At 29.8% G+C, this 21,852-nt stretch overlaps 1 long non-coding RNA gene across 1 annotated transcript in view; it reads left to right on the top strand.

Moving 5' to 3' along the window:
* Nucleotides 1-1,102, top strand: part of LOC108567648 — a 91,738-nt gene extending 90,636 nt beyond the window's left edge. Inside the window, exon 3 of the long non-coding RNA XR_001891253.1 lies at nucleotides 1,045-1,102. This is a non-coding gene — a long non-coding RNA (uncharacterized LOC108567648). The remainder of the gene's footprint in view (nucleotides 1-1,044) is intronic.
* The last annotated feature ends 20,750 nt before the right edge of the window (nucleotides 1,103-21,852 follow it).

The following is a 21,852-nucleotide window of genomic DNA, read 5'->3' as shown; positions in this document are numbered from 1 at the left end:
AAAAAATATTAAAATATTATTATTTGACTATTAGTTACAATTAATTAAATTAATTAAAGTGATTACGTATGCAGAAACAATAACAACAGTATAATACAAATATTAATACAAATTCTAATTGAACAATGTAAACGTTTCTATATTTACATATAATTTATATGTATATCAAATATTGCTGCAAAATTTAATCCCGTATAGCTGTTACATATATTAATATTGAATAGGTGTCTGGCAAATCTTGCAAAATCTTACTAACAAGAGATTATATTTCATGGATAGGTCGATTTCATCCCCTATTTCGCGATGTACAGCAAATTTATAATCGATACGTGATCAGATGTTGCTACAAGATATATAATTTAATTTATTTTCCATATAAATATAAAATATATATGTAAAATTATTTTTCAAATCATGAAGTGAAATATCCTATGAACTTTAATAAAATATATAATAAAAATGTATTATTAATTGAAATTACATATAAACATACACGATTAATTTTGATTTTATAATATAAAAATTTCATTGTACAGTAATATAGTGCGGGTAATCGGTTCTGCCAATATCTCACACTGTTAGAAACCGGAGTAATTGAGGGCTTTAAAAATAAATAGGACAAAAAGAGATTTGATGTATAGACAAAAAAAAACATAATTTTGTGTACTAATTTATTTTTTGTGTTCAATTAAAATTTAAATATTTTAACCAAACTATAGTGTACGTATTCACTACTATACGAAGTATTGCTCTATTTCTAAAGTATTATTGATGAAATTAAGTTAAAATTAATTAAAATCCACTGGAATATATTTAAATTTTACGTAAATATGAAATGAAAGAATACATAATTTGTAATTGTGTAGAATAAAATGAATTGATCTGCAAACTGCAACAGAAAGTAAATAACAATCGATATAATGTGAAACATTATTATTGCACTGTAATTAATAATTGATTGCATTCCGTAGTTACCATGTGTAATATAATTGAAAACTAATAGAAATGTTTCATGCCGTAATTACATTTTATTGTATGTTTCAGGTTTGCTGCGTGGTGCGGATTCTGCAAATTGTGCTAAATATTAATACGTAAGTAAATTCATACGATTTTTAATAAATTTATATAAATTAATATATTGCTAAAATAACACGTACGTTTATTGTGTAATTTAAACGAAAGATAATATTTACCTTTTATTTCCTAATAATTAATTAATTACCGTATTATGGTAGACACAAATATTGGATATTTGGTAATAATTGTTACACAATGAAAATCATATAATTTGTATATAAATATTTTCAATTGTATCTATTTATTTTATACTAATGTGTGGTTTAACCATTTCTGATACACTTAGGTTGTTTTAGTGTGTTACATGAACAAACTATAGTGGAACCTCGTTTAACGAGCATAATCCGTTCCAACAATTTTTCCCATATAAAGTCATATAATATACTAATAATGCTAATAATACTGATAATGCGTTCCATTTTGTGAGTCATTTTTCTTACAATTGATTTTGCTCGTTAAGCGAAATGGTCGTTAAGAGAGGTTCCATTGTATATATATATACTTTTTTTTAAACCTTTTTAGGTATAAAAGTAGATTTTCAAACTAAAAATTAAAATATTCTGTTTTGAAGTATTTCACATTTTTTTGTTTTCTTTTTGAACTATTGAACTACTTAATTAATCAAAACCTAATAAATTTAATATATATATATATTGAATATGAATATATGAATTATCAACAGATAATAATATACAGTGGAACCTCGAATAACAAGGATTTCGCTTAACGAGGAAAATGAATTGTAAGAAAATTGTCTCGCTTAACGAGCAACGTTTCGTATAACGATTGACGATGAGAAGAGAAGTCCCGGATTGCGCGACTGCTTAATCATTTTTAAAACTTCTGTGCACATATTATGTGTAGTTTTAAATATGTTTCACTATACGAGTAAAAATCCGGAAATTTTGGAACGGATTAAACTCATTAAGCGACGTTTCACTGTATTAGTATTTATTTTAAGTATTCATGATTTTTGCAATAAGCTTCAAAATTTGAAGAAATAAATTTTATGCTTTCGAAAATCAGTGTCTTCACGTTTTAGTTAAAATTATTAAAGAATAAAAAATCAATACATAATTAAAATATATATAGCTATAAATCGTTTTTCTCCTTAAATAAAACATTTTTTGTCACTATTGCAGATTTTCAGTTATATTCATTTTTATTTGATATCTAACTAAATAAAATATGGCTTTATGTTTATATAAACTTAAGAATAATTATAATAGTTTCTTATTATTGTTTTGATAATGCAAATTAAGTGCCGTAACTTTATATACTTTATATGTTCACATTCCGTTGCTTTTGGGGTAATAATAATGTCTTTATCCACGAATTAGAGACGTTGTGCAATATAAGCCCCTTGGCTTTTCCATCTATGCAACTAACTTTGAAAAGCTTTACATGGACAAATGCCTTATAATCATCAATCTTTGTTACTTTGAATTATTATTATCAAGTAAATTACAATATGTAAACGATATTTTAACCTAGATTAGTTGTAATCCTTCTTGAATTATCTAAAATTTCTAACATAATTTCTCATTGCTCAATATTTTAGTGTTAAATTTTACTTTATTAACAAATCCAGTTATGATTGAATATTTACTATTTATCTTCAATACGATAATTATACTTATTGCAATGTAGTACAGCAATACCTCGCATGGTCCTGCTTCGGTCAGTCCGGATTCAGTATAATCAGGTTTGAAAATTTCAAAACAAACTAAAATTTCAGTGGACAAAATATAAATAAATTTAAAAAAAAATATTACATAAAATTATTTTTGTATGCAGTTTTGTGCGGTTTATTTTTTGTATGTGTTTAATTTTTGATTAGTCCGGTTTCAATGAGTTCGAGTTATTAAAGGAAACGATATTTAATAATAAATTTGTATAATTTCATTCATATAAATAATTTGGTTGGAAATACTGACTGTTACAATGTTTCATGCGGTTATTTATTTCATACTTTATTTATATAATTTTATGTTATTCTTATATTTATAAATAATTGATTTTGAAAGAAAATTCCATTAAATTTTAAAATAAAATTTATTAATATGGAACATTTGGTTATAGTGTAAACTTCGACACTATTACTAATGGGATATTTGAATGGTGTGTGAATATAATGCTGATCTATAACAAAGCTCTTCGCATTATTGGACTATAGTTCAGCAAATGTCACATATGCAGAACATTTAACTTGTAACGGTCTAACCACGACAACGTGCATTCAATGTACGTCTGACTAACTTCGAAATTAATCATAAATCTTGTAATGTGACGCATTAATTTTGTCAGGTCACCGAAGAATAGAACGCGAAATGAAAACGTAGTAAATCCATTCACACATATTGAAAAGGAACGAATATTGCGCAGAGTACGAAATGAATCTCGTCAAATATTGAACTGCATTATTTTTATTATGACTTCGAGGTGGATGGAGGTCGTAAATTGCGTTAGTTATGAACATGAACGGGGTTTGAAAAGAAAGTACAAAAAAGAATATGAACGAGGAAGAAGGAAACGAAATCGACGGCAAGAGTAAACCTTTCATTCCGGACAATAAATCTTTGCACATATTTTTCTTTGCCACTTCGATGTTGGATGTGCGGTAGGAGGGTAAAGGATGTCTGAAGGAAAAAGGATGAGGAAGTAGTAGTAAAAAAAAGCGATCTGTCCAATAAATATTTTTGCAATGTCGTTGACAAATGATTTTATTTTTCAATTTTACAATCGTCGACTGTATTATTTATGTTACTACCAAAAATTTATGATCGATCTTACCAATCACATTAGACATTCATAACATATAATTTATTTAGAATATTATCAATTTTACTAGGATACACATGCAAATAATTACATATACAAAAGTAACAAACATAAGTCATTGAATCTCTATAGTATTTTTGCCTTTATATTATAAATATTGTATTTTTACAATTATTCTCATAAGTATAACAGTACCATAGTCCTGGTTCTTCAATTATTCGGGACTTTTTGAAACCTGACTAATCTTAAAGTTCTCGAAGAATTTGTCTGCATTAACTAAAAAAAACGGTCATTTATAATAATTTAGTGAGTGATCGAAGGCAAACTATGCGAGTTATTTTATAAAGTACATTAATTTCTCTTCAATTTTAATTAATAATAACAATAATAAATATAAATCACAGAATTCATTTTTTATTATATTTTTCCTGCAGTTAAATATTTACGAACTATATTAATTATAAACGCAGAACAACTAACAATTCATGTCATTAGAATTGATAAATTTGTAATAAAATTGAGAGGTCATTTATGCTGAAAACAGTGCTCCAATGCAACAGCAATTTTCAGCAAATAAAAAATAAGTTCGAATATAGTGGTCTACATACCAGAACGCACGAACAAATTTAAATTGGATTTCAAATATAAACTGATATGAAAACTGAAGGACAATCGAATTTGCTGTTGTAAAAAAGCAACATTTTTATTACAGTTATGAACTTTTTTTTTGCAATAATCAAGTTTAAAATAAACTTTCCAAACTAGTTATGTACTCTAATATTAAATACTGAAAATTTATTTAATACAATTGGAATCAATGACCCAAAAAGTATGTTAGTTAAATTAATTTTTAGTCATAGCATGATTCTTTATTTTTTTTTATTAAATACATCATTTTGCCGAAAAATGATAATACTTAATTTGTTGTTAGCTATAGTATGTTGATTTTGCTTCAAACGTCTAATTCAAACAAATAATAGCGCGCAGTACAAAATCGCACTACATAAGCGCGTAAGACAAAAGCGCACAGTAAAACAACTACGTCAAATCCAAGTACTGCATTCAATTTATTGCATTAGATTCGGGGAGTTTGGTTTTGGATATATTTTAAAAATAATAAATTTAAATCATTGCACAAATATCTATTTCCATCCCCCCGGATGTATGGCATGCAACTCCGAGGATTGCTTCCAAATGTCCGAAGAGGTCAACAAAACCCATACCGGGTATACCTAACATCAAAGTAAAGTTACTTAATAAAAAGACGTGTGATCTGTCTAAAGACCTTTATAACAATATAATTCACAGGCCACATAGTTTACATTTATATGAACAAAATAAACTCGCCAAAAAATGCAGAGAATCGCTCAGAGTTTCTGCAGCGCTTAAGAAGTCGATTTATTGACAACTTTAATGTTGAAACACACATCTGCTTTTCGGGACATCATGCTTATGTTCTAATGGACTTAGGTCGATAGCCCTTTGGTTACAATTGTGACTAATAAAAATTATTATTATTATTCTATTTCCATATACACTCTAGTACCTTAGGTTACTAACAGTTGGGTAGGGTTTGTTTTTTTTTTTAATACATATTCTCGTACATTAGACATGGTTGTTTTACTGCGCGATTTTGTCCTGTTCATTTTTGTTACGTCGCCTAATTTGTATTATAAAATGTTATCAAATGAATGACCACTACTAGAGCTTTCTGTTCAGAATCGGACCAGTTTTCTCAATTATTTAAATTAATCGTCGAATTGAGGTTTTAGATCATCAATTCGACAAAAAAATTCACGAAGTTTGTGAGCTGCAAAACTTTACCTATTTTAAATTGAGATTCAATATTTACGGAAGATTATCAGAAGATAATGCCAATGTTATTAAAAAAAAATGGTGCCAAATTTAAATCAGGCGCTCTTAATGGGACATAATACAAGATTTTCGTTACATAATTATTATGTAAATATTAATTTAATTCATATTCTTCAGTAAATATTAATAAGCTGTTATAAAGATTTTCTATAAGCACATTTAAATTGTGAATGCGGAGGACTTAATTTTCGCCAATCCTGGTGCGAATTTTCGATGCTGTCCGCGCTTTAAAGGATTATAAACATCATCCCCGATATTCTGCTTTGTAGACATAATCGTGACCAGGGTCCAATCGGAAATTATGAAGATCGTGTCGAAAGTAGAACGTGGAATGGTAATTCCGACCATCGTGGAACTTAATTCAGTTGCTGAATATGAAATTCTGTTTTGCAAATAAATTAATTAAAGAAGAATTTCGGTGTGCGATGCAGGGATCCGCCCGCCTTGAAATAATTTAGCAACCGTTAAAATTCTGAGGTGAATAAATAATTCGGAGGCGGCTGGAGGGGAAAGGAATATTTGGCATTAATGAAATCCTGCTGTTTAAATAATTCGCGTACTAGTTTAAGAATTATACGTCGGCGACGCGACGTCTCTGCAGCAAGGAATATTAAGTTTTCCCGCGTTCGCCCGGTATTCCGTTTTCGGAAAATTATTTTAATTGCTGTATGTAAATTAATGTGAGCAGGAGAATTTTCTTATTTGTTCCCCAGTTTTCAGTAGCAGCAGCAGCAGGTGCGGCGAAATATTAATATCGCGGTCAGACCGCTCGAGATTTCTACTCAGACTCTCTCCTTCCTCTTCATATTTATTTTTTTTGTTACTTTTTTATTTGCCGGAAGACTGCAAGGATTCATTTTGTCCCGGTTTTAATAATATATGAGGTTTAGGTGGGTAAGATATAAATTGACTTCCGGCTTCGGTTTCCCACAGGAATCCGCCCTTACTCCACTGGGATGATAAAATATCTTTAAATGAACTGGCTAAAAGTTATATTTCTTGAGTAATTATTTATGTTGTTATTTGCTTTACGAGGATGCACTTTTTCTTATTTAGTTTCATAATACAATAACAATCCCAATGGATACATAGCTTTAAATATTTGGACACGTTATGATTCTTAATAAATTTACTGTCATAAATACTGAAGTTGGATCCCAGTAAAAAAACGTACCTTATATTAACTAAAATAAATTTATTTATTATTTATTAAATTTTATATAACTATATCTTATTTGATATAGATATAAAGTTAGTTAACACTCCAGTACTCGAACTTTCATTTATTGCGTCAGAGGTGGCGTGACATACATTTGTATCCCGCGGGATACAAGTGTATCCCAAGGTACTTTAAAGTGTTTTTGCTCGTGTATCTGCAAACATACTTGGACCAGACTGCCTGTAATCTTAGTTCATAATGTGTTTGTTGTCACAGTAGACACTTCAGATTTAATCGATTCCAACGCAACTAAGAAAAACTAGAAGAAATGTAAGGTATCATATTTATCCTAGAAAATATGACAGAAGTACAAGAAAGTTTTGTACAGTACGTAATAAGTTGGTCTGCAATAATAACCAGAAGAATAACCAATTATTAGTATCAGATACAATATGTATAATACATATGTATCGCGACCGCCGACGTAACAAATTTAAGCGTAAATACTGAAGCGTTAAAAACTTAAACTCTCTAGTTATAGATTTATCATGGTGCAAAATGTGTCATGAATTCTGTCGATATTGAGGGTATTCTCACATACACTTACTTTTGTATTATTTTCATATTATCTTTATACTGAGTAAAGAAGAAAGGACACGAATGAATTACCAATTAAAAAAATAATACTTGGGTTTATATAACAAATTCTAATATCAAGGTGAAGCAAATAATATTAATTTAAATTAAATTTATCAACAATTAAAGTATTTTATAATGATCTGTAATATATGATTCAATGATATTATTATTACACTAATTTTGTTAATATATAATAATTTAATTAATTTATTGACAAATATTAAATATTTATATTAAACATATGGTCAATAGCCCTTTGCTTAAGTTGACATTTTTGGAAATTATATATATTTATTTTGTTATATTTATTTCTCTATATGTTTTTTTTGTACATTTTTATTATTATTTATTTATATTAATATGTGTTTCCAATATATTTGTCAAATTAATGAATATGAACATCTTTATGATTTTTTAATGAATCACTTTGTGTTTCTGTAATTATAAAAAAGTAGACGTGAATATGTATTTTAAAGTATATCACAGAATTTGATCCTGCTGCAGTCCTCTTTGCGGAAGTTTCCCTCAGGGGTTATATACATATATCTCATTACCGATCTACGATTCCCATATATTTTTTCCCTGATATGATTCCCCTTTGAAGTAACTGGGTTATGAACGCTCTATATTGGAAGACTTAAATGTATAGACGTTTCGATTTCCTGCTGTTTTCTTTTGTTGGCCATTTAAGCGACATTGGCTTACATTTATTGCCTATGCGTCTCCTTCTCTCTTTCACTCACTCACTCTCATGTATTTTGTTATTTTTTTTCTTTGATCGTCTCAAACCATGTATTATTTTCAATTTCAGAGGCCATTACGACATGGCGCCGTTATGCAAGTAATGTTCTTTAATTAAAGCGACGTGCGGTTTCGGTCTGTATTCCATCCATTAAGACCCGCCCGGTCCCAAGATTAAATCTGCTAAACATTTTATTTTAATCCAATCCGAGAGAAGTTATAATGAGACGGACTGTACAAGGGATATTGCGGTGACGGAAAATTAGTTGAGCAGTTTGATTGGTTGCGGGTGGAGGAGTTCTTGGCACAATTCGAGTAAAAGATATATACATATATACTACAGTCGTATATACTACAAGTATTTGGGTCATACTGAATCGGTTCGAAAGGGATTTGCATTTCAAACGATCATCGAGACAAGCCCGGCCACCTAATAAGGAAACGTTTAAGTGCAATTTCTATTAAACGAAGTCTCAGTCCCCCTTCAACCTAACTAGAAAACTAGTTCTGACTTACCTAACACGGAAACGACGTTTAAGTGTCACAGGCTTCGTTATCGAATTTACATATGTCTAGTTTTTTTTAGATTGAAATTGAAAGAAATATTTAAAATTTTTAAGCCATGATCAAAAAAATTATAACTGACAATGATATTTATATAGAGTGACACGTATTGATTTTATGCGCCCCTTTGTTGGATCGCATAATTGTAAATGGAATCGTCATTATTGAAGGAAAATATAATTGAGATGGAAAATATTGCACGTAAAAAGCGCGATTGGAAACGATATAAAAGAGAAAATAAGAATTGATAAAACAGTTCACGGTGTTCTTCTGAGCACACATAATACCCAATTAAAATTTAAATTAATAATTATTGAAATTTTTACTTTATTAGCACATCAACGCTGAACATTCTAATTCAAAGAAATTATTTCTTCATTTTATGACCTGATTAATTTTTCTTATTTTTTAATTATTGTTCCAGAGAGTAAAACAAAACAATAATATTGAAAAACTACAATATTGAAAATTCTTATGAAAACATTGATAGTTCTTGAAAAAAAAAAAGTTACTTGAAAATGCTTAAATAGAGTTTGGCGCAAAATATGAGCAGAAACTGTACTAAAAGATCAAATTATCACACAGCAACAAAGACAAATCAAATTAGGACGAAATAGAAGATCCTCCAAAAAATAATTACAATTTATACAGGTATTTAAATAATAGTTAAAACATTTTCAATTATTTTAGTATTCCTTAAATTATTGTAGTTTTATTATTAAATGATCAGTATTAAATATTGGTTTATTGTAAAAGAAAGTTTTATTTGTTCGAAATAAATCTGTATTTTTAATACAAATTTCACTTAGCGAATTCATCTTGTGGAACGCATCCTATTCGTTAATCGAAATATGTCTGTATACTATTTAATTATATATACTGAATATAAAATTATAGTCCTGAATATAAATGTATAGTCCTAGAAATTATAACTACTATATAGTTCATTGTCTCTGTTGTGATAACTAATAGCAGTTGATACACCTGGTAAATGTTTGTGTCATGTCTATTATACACAGTGTGAATACAGCATATACTTTATGCCATAGAGTGACACTGATGTATTATAAGCATTTTACAGGGAATATGCATGCATATCTATATTTATATAAAATATTTTTAAAAAGCTATTACAAATGAAAAATTATAATTTACTTTTAAATTTCAATAAAAAAAATATTACGACAACAATACCTCGTACCTTTTCATAGGTTCAGCAAATATCCCGGACTGTTTGAAACAGGACTTATCGAAGAACTAATTACATACAAACAATACATAAGCAGCACAAAAAGAGACGTTACCAATTAAAATCTATTTTGTTTTGAAATTTTCTAACCTGTCTTACTTATTGCCAGACTTATTGAAACTGCACTATGTGAGGTATTGGTGTATAGTACATTCATTTAACATGTTTTATATTTTATGTTCATATATTTATATTTTATTGTAAGTAGCTCAATAAATATGAAAAAGCAAAATAACTAGTTTTGATAAATTCTGGTTTATCCAAAACTAGTTAAAAAATTGTGCAGGTATTTTAGATTTATGTAAATTCAAAGTTTTGATAATTTGTTTTGGAGTTTTATATTTATAAGACAATAAATAGTTATATATAATTCCATGTAAAAATGCTAGTGAAAAAAAAAATAAATTGAATAAAGTATAGAATGTTACTTAAATATTATAAACACGTTAAATGGGATAACAGGTTGTAAAGGAGAATTGAGAAATCTCTTAATGCGAAGAGAAAAGAGCAGGGGTTGTAGATGAAAAGCCTAATTAATTTTGCTTAGTTCTAAATACATTTTGGTGGGTAAACTTTTTGCGGGGATTTAACTTTAACGAAACCGTGTTGGTAAAGCCTCGCCAGTAAATATTGATTAGAAAATATTTGTATAAAAATATTAATACTACCTAATGATCCTACCGCACATTAAAAAGAAATTTCATTATTATACGTTTTTAAGGAAATATTAAAGTTACAGAACGACTTTAATTTTGTTATTTCTATATTTGATAACTTTACATATTTGAATAGCATAATATAATAATATTTATTGAAATATTTATATATAGTATATTCCGTTCTAAATCTAAATTACAAACATATATACAATTAAAATAAAAATTATACTTGAATTGAATAACTTTAATTAGCAGAAGATTAACAAGTATAATAATTATCAATGTACATTTGAACAATTAATCCCTTCCTGAATGATTATTAGATTATTCCTGAAATTACTAATAATCATAATTATTAATGGATTACATAATAGTATGAAATGGGTGGAATATCTGCGGATAGACTAACGAAGTTAGTTAATAAATTACTCTTGTTTATACTACACTTTTATTTATAAAATCAAATTTGATTAGGAATTTCTTTATGAAGATTTTTTGCTATTACATTAATCTAACTTTTCAAAAGTTAGCACTAAATTAATATTGATTGCAATAAAGTTGTAGGAATAAAATTGAAATATAGCTCTCCGAGATTCTCTCCGAGGGGACGAAAACAAGTAAAAAAAAAAGAGAGAAGTAATTAATTTCGTTAAAGCGATTTCGGATACGTTTGAGGCGAACAACGGTCGGAACACTAATTTTGGTTAACTTTTTTGGGTGGATGCTTCGACCAAAATATATTGGGTTGTTTCAGATTTATCACCTCTTCTGTCGCTTTTTTGTGTGTGTATTTCTGTTGTGTGTTGTTGTTGTCTCCTTGTATTAGCAGCCTTTTTGGTAATATTGTTGCGTGCTGCGGCTAGCCAATCACTTGGGCGAATCCTTTCCGTCCATGAAATATACCGAAATCCCGTCGGGGATCGAGCAAGGACGTGTCCAAAACTTCCACTATCTCACTTAGTCTACAGCCAGGTGCATACACCTAAACGTGCCAATGCAATATTGATAAAGCAATTCCAGCGATAGGAAGGAAGTTCTTCTCCAACGTCGTACCCATTTTACGATTATCTTCATGGTTATTGTCTTCATCCTTTTTTATTCACTCTATTCCCTTTTTTGTTTCTCCTTCCTCTTCCTCATTTCATCTTTTTATTCTGTTTGTTTTCTAATGGTAGGGAAATGTGAAAAGATAACGGAGTGTGGGTTGATTCCTATTGATTCTCGCGCGGTTGAACTCGCATTTTCATCGGAGGGGCCTGGGGGGTCATGTGCTTGCGGTCTGTGGGGGTCCTTTGGTAAATAAACCCGCAAACGGAGAGAGGTGGAGGGTGAAAAATTAGTGCCAGTTAAGCGACCACGGCCTAGGCTATGTATGGTTCAGCCCCTTTGCTGATCCACGACCTTCCTAGTTTAAATTCAGCACTTTCTTGAGCTATCTGTTACACGGCTCGCAAGATTAACACCAAGAAATGCACCATCTCTCGCCAGATTTATTCGCAACGAACAAGCAAAACACCGTGTAAGTGGTTGCGTGCCGCGAATAAAAACAGCCTACTTTGTATACTGTACCTACCGTTAATTTTAATTACCTACAATGGACTGTAAAAGAACGAAAAATCCCTTTATATACAAAAAAAATCTCTTCTGCGTAACTTTTGGTTGTTACTATAAAGTATGCTTGTTTTTTATTTTTATCTTCATCTAAACATGTTTTTTTTTAATACACAAGAAAAATAATGTTTTTACATTTCTTATTTAAATGCAAAATAAAATTTTATTAATTACAGAAAATTTTAATAAGTATTATAAATATTAAAGTTTTTACTTAATACTTAAATTCCAAAATATATCTTTGAGAAATTATTTTATTGTTCTCATGAAAATATATTTTTATTACTTAAATATTATTCTTTTAATTATATACCAATTTTAGTTGGCCCATTTTTTATTTCACATTATTATTTTACATCTAATCATCTCACAATGATTTTTTAAGCTCTAAGATTTTCATTTATAACATAAAACATTAACCCAAAAACTAAGTTTACTTACAGCTTGCTATGGTTTTTGATTTTGAAAAGTAAACACAACAATATTTTTTTAAATATACCTTTAATAATTTTTTTTTTTTGTATAAAATGTACAATTATGCTTTAAATAAAATAATAATAGGTACAAATTTATTAATGTAAAAAAAAAGCTACATCATCATTGACATGTGGTAGGATATGGTCTAGTTGTAATATACATCTATCAAGTCAAACCTTCAGAGATTATCTGCGTTATTGATTATCTCGCTTACTAAGCATATATCTCAATCCTTAGCACAGTATTCCACTTGAGGACCAGTCCTACTGGCATTGATGCCATATGCCTACATCCGAAGAATACATTGATCGAAGACCCTTGACTTCAGAGAATATATGGCTCCCAAGCGGTTAGCATCCCAAATTGTATTCTCCTGTAAATCTCTTTAGCATAGTTCTGTTTTCCAAATTGTATTATCTTTACAAAGAATATTCTACCGTTTCCCTTAAACATATCTATTGTTAAGAACAATAGCGCATTGACTACAAAAGTAGTTTTCATTTTAGCAATTATGAAGATTTTTATTTATTCATTTTTATATTCCGGATTTATACTTTTTGTAGAAGTTTTGTTCAATCATACTTACAGGTACCATTTTTGAGCAACTGTTCAATCTGATTTAATCTTTGCAAATATAGCAACAGTTATTTTATTTGATGTTGGGAGATCCGATATGAAAGTGAGTTAAAGAATAGGTCCCAGAATACTTCCCTGCGGTACCCCAGATTTGTAATAGGTTGGAGTTTGCTTCATATCTATTTATATCTTCTTATCTATTTTACCGATGATAACTGTTATACATTTTATAAAAAAAAGTTTCTGAAATTTGTATTAGCAGTATGTAAAATAGTAAAAAGGAATAAATTAGAGTTGACACAATTTTTTTTGACACAAAAAGTTTTTAGAAGCATGCAATAATTGCGAGGAAGGACAAAAATAAATCAAAACGAATGTTGAAAAGTTAAAAAACATTAATCGTGAAACACGCGTCCGCTATTGCATTTCTATACGTTACGCAATAAATTCAAGTGCCAGATGGAATCTGTTTTGAACTACTTTATGATGAAGAGACATATTTATTTCCGTGTTTATTGTTCCTGTAAACACAGTACAACGAGAACCTGAGACAAGGACAAGGAACTGCAAATGCCAAATTTGCTCTTTCGCTTTGCGCAGCGGAAGCGTACCATGTAACTGAATAAATAATTCTCATCACACACAGCAACGAAAATAGGGGATGTTTAGGTAGTTATTTGTAATGTTAATTAATTAATTGCTGGAGCGAAACCTTGTTTAAGGATAATAAAATGGTGCATTGTCTGAAGGCATGTAGTCTGTCGGGGTGTGTTGTAAATGTCTGTAAAGAGTATTGAGTGCATTAGAATTGGAACGGAATGACAGGAAGAACGATGAACAGAGAACCCCGTTTTCTTAGCGCATTTCATCCCCATCCCCACTCTCGCAGCGCGATTGTTTAAAATGTAAATTTCTCGGGAGCGCGAATACACACAAAAGGGGTTGCATTTAACATGCGGGACCTAATTAAATTAAATGGGAAAAGTTCGCGGTGTTATTATTATGTTTTATATGCGAGTGCTCCGTGTCATAGAGCAACATTATTTATTCACTGCATCCCCGGAATGCGACAACATTTTTTGTTGTTGTTGTTGGAAATTATCACCTGCAGCGAAATCGCTTCTCTTTTCGTATTTGCATTTATGAAAATTGTTTGTTGAAATGTTTTTAATTATATTATCCTATATGTGATATTATAATAATAATATTTTGCAACAGTTTTTATTTGTTATAAAGTGTTCACAAAGTTAAAATAAGATTTCGTCAACTAGTTGAAAACTATTGATTACTCGCTATAGAAAACTAGCAGAAAGATCAAATAACCGTTTCTACTTGACTGAACAATTCTTAAAGAAAACGGAACTTGTGCACATTATAGCACAAGAAAACATTGCTTATTGCTTATTACTATGATATTTATTAATTATACTTTTTTCATATCGACAATCAATCTTCTGATTTTTCATAAACACTGTATATCGCGTCGTTACAAAAGCGTGCCGACAAAATCACGTGTTCTTCAGGAACCAATTTACCGTGAAAAGCAGGTTTGCTATAAGGATTTGGAAGTTTAACGATTCAAGGTCAAAATTTTTGTTGACTTTTGAAATCTTAGGCTGTATCCTGTATATATTGTAATTGAATATTAAACAATAATTCTTTCATATGTGATAAAACATAGGCTATTATCCGTTCCTTAAGATATAAATATAATTGTTTATTAATTGTATGTTTTGTTATAAACAATTAATTTGTCAAGTATTTAACATCTACATTTAATTCAATTAAGATTGTAATTAAGTTACATTAAATACTATTGTAATTGTAGTAAGACTGGCACATAATTAAGCTAGAGCTCTTGGTTCAAGGCAAATATATGCAACATTGGAGGGATTACCGTGTATTGCTTATACGCAAGTGCAGAATCAAGTTTCTCCTTTCATCCCATTCGCCCTTCTGTAATTACTCGCAAAAAGAATATCCAAGATTAAGTCACTTGTTGCTCTACAATGTAAATTCCCAATTACAATACGTTTCAATTTTCCCCTTCATTCTTCCCTATCGTCATTTCGTCATCCTGTCGCGTTTAGATCGCTGCATAATACTCTCAACGCCTTGCCTATAATTAAGGGCCATTAATTATACGAAAATCATTATGGAATATTACTGTTAATAACACCGTGTTTTCCGTCAAAGTCGTTAGCGGAGGCAACTTATCAAAGTCTATCGCATATGATTTCCCAGTAATAACCCACTTGGGTCGGTACTTTTCACCGTGGCAACTAAATGAAATTAATTAATTTCGAGAAAATGCAACGAAAACTCGCCGATGTCTGCCCTTTTGTTATGCAAGAACGACGTCGGGCTCCGTTTTCCACGAAAGCGCACGCGATGCGATAACACTTTTCGCGATCTGCGAAACAAATTAAATCGCTTATCAAATATTCTATTTAGCGAGCTTCTGTATACAAATTACGCAACAAAAGGCCCATTGTAGGCGGCCACTGGAAAACGCAGTTCTCTCTGCTATTTACATAACAACCGAAAGAAAATTATGGCCACGCAATTCGGAATCATAACACTTCAAATATAAATCTCAATTCCCCTTTCGCTCATTGAACGATATATTTGCTTACAACTTGAACGAAACAAATATTTACAGAAACCTCTTGTTTTGGCATAAAACCAGAATTTTCAAATTATTTTCCACGATATTCTTTGTTTTACAATAATATTAAAAAACAAAAATAATGTGGACCATTGTGTATAACTTTGCATGTATTCAATTATTAACCATTTGCGGTCGAGCGGCGGATTTATCCACCTATACAGCAGTATGTGTTACCATTATGAAGGCAGTCTTTTCTATTAGCTAGGCGTCTTCTTTAGACAGAGCCGTCATTACTAAACTTTGACGTTATTATAGTGGCATTATTAAATCTACTCCGTTCTCAAAGCGTTAATATTCATAATTAATGATAAAATGAAATAAATAGCACAATTGATCAATTTTGTAATTTTTTATAACATAATTATTATCAATGGATTGAGAATTCCATTGGTATAAAACAATAAACTTAATTGTGTTATATAACAAAAAATTCATATCAAAATATTTATAAATGCAATGTTCTTTAAAATAATGTTAATATTTTCAAAAAATAATTGAATAACGTCTTGATGGTTTTCCAATTTTGTTTTAATTTAAATAATTATACAACGCATATCATTATTATTATAGTATTTATTTTATTCTACAATTTACAATTTGTTTGTTCATAGTTAATAATTTAATAAATTTATATTAGTAAAAAAAGGCTGTGTGATGAATTAATTTTGCTCCTAATCTCCTGATTTTTCATATTTTTCCATTGATCACACATAATTCTAGACAGTAAATTATATTTTTGTGCTGTTTATGATTGTTTATTATTATTATGAGAGTCCTCTATTATTACAATTCAAACTGTGTCGGATATCGGCGTAATCAATTACACACAATATGCGAGGTATAGTTGTGCTTAATATATAAATACCAAATCCTGCTTCCAAGGCTTTTCTCAATAGCTTATCAGTATTGTAAATATAATAGCCACAGAAAGCTTCTTACAAAGTTGTCTAGCAACATTAAATTTATCAGAATCGAAGTAAAAACTTGCGACTTGGTCGCGTATAAAACGTACAACCATTATGTGGCCTGTAAATTCAGAGCACAATTGATTGCATTTCTTTGAGTGTAATCCCGCGAGAATAGCAGTCCAAACGCCAGATAACAACGTTACCTAGCTATACCACACAGATAAATTCGTGAATTGCTCCATTTAGAACTAAATTGTAATAACGGTGACCCAGATTGTCCGAGATGCTCCGGCGACGTAAAAAAAATGGGACGTCATTTTTTCTCACGCCTGACAGAAGGAAGGAGGCTACCAAAATATACGCAATAAATATCCTTTCCATTATTGCCTAACAGCTTCAAAATATATTTTCATCTTAAGCAATTCCACAACATATTCTACACAGTAAAAGCTTGAAATGCTTTGTCATTCGTGACTGACCAGCTTTAACCCTCTCTAAATATATTATTTGACCCTCTGACCTCTAGACAGACGCATTTATAGCCATAAAACTAAAATTACATTGTGGTATTTAAGATGAAATGTAGGGATTCAAATGTTCTTCCAACAGAATGTAACTTGATTACAGGAATGCATTGAAGGGCTTTTCTTATAGTCTTAAGTTTAACATGAAATCTATTGACAAGTGCTTCAATTGTTTACATGGATTTATATACAGCAATGCCTAGCATTGTGCGGCTTCTATCAGTCATGATTGAAAATTAAAAATGGAATTTTATTTATTCCCTCGAATCCAGTTTTAAACAGCACTTTGAATATATTTTGGTGTGGCTCAAATGTTTGCTACCGATCAATGTATTTGCTACTTCGTCAATAAATTTTATAATTGACGCCCAAGATTCAATTTTATATAATATATATATAAATATATTTATATATAATGTATTCGATCATTAAACTTTTATCATTGTCATATTCGAAATGAAAGAAAGTTGACAATGTTTTTATGCATATTCATAAAAAAAAAGTTATTGAATGTTTATATAAAATTTCGTTCCACCAGAAGAAAAGCTTTTAGCGTCGACAGTTTCGTCGGAATTTAAATTCTGATCGACACTAAGGTGTGTTCAGCAGGAGCCAAATCTCTTCGACAATGCGCTGCAAATTGGAGACGATGCTTCTATTGTCGCATCTACATCAATTCCCTTTTCTCCGCCCACGTTACTTCTATATTTACTTCTACGTCCATACATACACAAACATACATATATGTACACATACACACAAACATACTAACACGTGCAACACGCAAACCCTCAACTCAATCTACTTTCCTTTGTCCAGCTTCACAAACAGATTGCAACCCAATATGTCTATCCCCGCATACTTTCCTCATCTAAACAAAATTTTCAAATCATTTTTCTAGCAGATTTACCAATCCCAGTTCTGCAATGCAGACCGTCATATATTATTTGTATGTTATATTGTAAATACATACAAATGTAATATATATTTTTAAATTGTATGTATAATTAATTGTATTTTGACAAACAAATAATATAAAAGTAGTAGTACAGCAATATAGTGAGGCTTCGATCAGTCCGGATTCACTATATTCTGATTTGAAAATAAATAAATTTAATTCTGTAAAATAATTAAACCATTTTTTTATCATAAATTATCGCTTTAACCACTTTATACAGTTAAGTTCATGTGGTTTTAACGTCCTCGATTATTCAGGCTTCAAATAATTCAGAATATTGGCAGAACCGCGTTATTTGTTTTCATTTTTCTTCATAATGGTTCTCATTGTCTTTTTTTGCGAACGGAATTTAGCGAATTGGAATGTAGCCAATAGAAATGCAACTCGAAATCGGTAATTTAATCTTCCGTATAGTAAATCAAGCGAAGGCGCAGACATTTCGGTTAAATATTGATCCGGCAATCTGAGCTGGAGTCTAATGCTTTCGCATGTAGAACTAAGAGGTTGGCTGTGTAAGTGGTAATGATGCAGCAGATGTACGATGATTTAGAGCCCGAACACACAGGAAAATATTTCCACGGCTTTCGCTTCTAATTATATGAACTAGCAGCTAGCACCTCCATATACATTTTTTGTATCAACCCTCTCACTCTATTATTAGCATTTTTATTACACGCATTCGAAACCACCTAAGCGAATTATTTTGAAGCGAACTGAACTAGGTTGGATGTACGAGGTGGAAAGTAGAGACGGGGGAGCGCTTGCACTTGAGAACTTTACAAATAAGCAAGGCACTAATTAGATAATTTACGTTTTCGGCCCGTGGAAAAACAATATCTCGTAAACCAAAAACTTTCCGCTCTCAGACGCTTTTTTTGTTCGCCAGTGAAATTACCTATATAGACTTCACAGCACACACCTACGTCGCACAAAGGCAATCTTAAACCAAGTTGGGTTAACCTAGTTCGCTCCAATTATATTTGCTTCGGGGTACTCCAATTTTTCGATAAAACTTAAACTAATCAAACTTCGGTGCGAAGCACATTTATAATTTGAGAAATATTATCGGCTGCATGCACACACTTTGCAGAAGCCATTGATTAACGATCAGCTTCAAATAGAAAATTTATAAAATGGTAAGCACTTATCAGTTGGAATATACGTGAATTATATTTTAGTAGAAATTGCAAATGAATTTTAACTTAATAAATGAGCAAATTAATACGAGTATTATCTATACGCATTGTATATAAAGCGCAAAGGAACAGGCCAGGGTTGTAAGCATTCATTTCACCTGCTTGCTTTGATATACAAGCACGTTCCTGAAACGAATCATGGTCGAAAACCACGGTTATACTTTACAGACATGATTCCTCGTGTGTATTGACTAACAAAATGATATTAATATATGAACATATACAATATGCATTTCAGCTTATATTTCATTCCAAATGTAAATAGAATACACTAATGAAAATAGTGGTCAGCATCGAATCGTTAATATTGTGAAATTATTACACATTATTTTCAAATATTTTCAATGAAAGTTAGTTCCTGAATAATAAAAATTGAACCCTCATATAGCTAAAGTCTTTATTTTTATCATGTACTTTCTTTTATCTATATTTCTGACTATATATGTCATTTGTCTTTATTTGATAATAAAAGTACTAAAGCATCTTTTTTTCATTTACAACCCTATATTATTTGCAAAATACAGTCATACCTCGATGAACGAATAAGATGCAATTGTTATTTAGGATTTATAGCATTTAACATTGATTTCTTGTATTATACTTCTTATCGATAATTTTAATATTCATCACATATGAAAAATATTTATGAATCCAAGTGATACCTCATCCGAGGTATGTTCTAAATTTTGACCTATCCCAAAATGTTCACTGTCATAGACAAATTAAACTAATGTCTATTTAAAAACGTCTAATTTGAAAAAAAAAAAATGAGAATATTTTTTAGTGAGATTTCATTATTGCCGTGACTGTATTTGTTACAAATATTTAATAAACAAATCTAATACATAATGATATTTCAATGTAAATACTTTATCTCGGTAGTATCCATATATACATATATTGTGAATAATCTATTTTAACTATACATAATGGTTTATATAATAAAACATTATTTTAGTAGATTTAAATGCAAAATAAAAGATATAACATTTCATTATGGAATGTATATGCATTTATAATTAAATATACTACTGTATGCAATCATTGTGTATTTATTGACACCTAATAAGATATCTAAACTAATATTTTCTATTTATATATATAACAGAACTACATTGTTTTACCATTTTGTAACTAAAGCTTTGACAATGATTGACGAATGGTTGGACACACAGACATCATTCAATGAAGTTATATACTTGCAAAGCTCTATCCTCTTGGTCACGCAAAAGTCAATAATGTTGGGCGTTTCCATCTATTGAGTAGCCAATTTTCACCTGTTGACAAAGGTGTAAAATGATTTTTACAATCAGACACTTGCTTTGAAGTTATTGTTCCAACTATTATTCGATTTGTACGCGCTAAATGCACAATTTATTTTGTAAATCATTTTACAAAAGAAATTATGAAATATATCTTTATCACTTTGTATGCACATATATGTTTATGAAATCAAGTTGATGGATGACGTTCGTTTAAAGTTTAGTTATTATTAATATACATCATAACTTCCCATGTAATGTTATACCAACGGTATTTCACGTCAGGAAACAAATGTCTAGTTTTATTATAGAGCTTTCGTTCGATATTATTACACATGAAAACGCACATAAAGCATTTCAACATTTCTGCTTTTTAATCAATTCATAATCAAAGGCATTTTCATAATGTCGTTAAGTATTATTAAAAAAAAAATCTCCAATTCATTATAATTGAAAAGCTTTATAAAGTATGGTAATAAAATTGACCATAAAATTTGTACAAATTATTGGCCAATTGCATGCCTGGATCGAAAATAAAAATGGATTTAATATGCTAATTTCGATTTAATGAAACTAGTCAAGAGTATATTAAGTTTTTCCATTCAAAGTGCTCCAAACAATGGATATAAAAAATGGAAATTGAAAGGAAGCAGAGGTTCAGTCGATAAAATTCATTAAACATTACTTCGTTTTGGATTGAATTTTGTTTTACCAATTTATTATCTTTTTAAAGTGACAATCAGCAATTATTTATATATTATACTAATATTGAGTTAAATTTCTTTATATTAGATTGATATTTTGAAGATACTACTTAAAATGCTATATGTATAGTTATTCAACGATCGGAGAGGAATATTTAAGTTAAGTTTAAGAGCTTAGGAGAGTGGCTTTTTTGAAAAGCTAAAGGGATTTTCCAAAATCC

Source organism: Nicrophorus vespilloides, unplaced genomic scaffold (assembly GCF_001412225.1).
Source record: "Nicrophorus vespilloides isolate i.1.1-1 unplaced genomic scaffold, Nicve_v1.0, whole genome shotgun sequence".
In the NCBI taxonomy this organism is placed as follows: domain Eukaryota; kingdom Metazoa; phylum Arthropoda; class Insecta; order Coleoptera; family Silphidae; genus Nicrophorus; species Nicrophorus vespilloides.
This window is presented reverse-complemented; position numbering and strand designations above follow the sequence as displayed.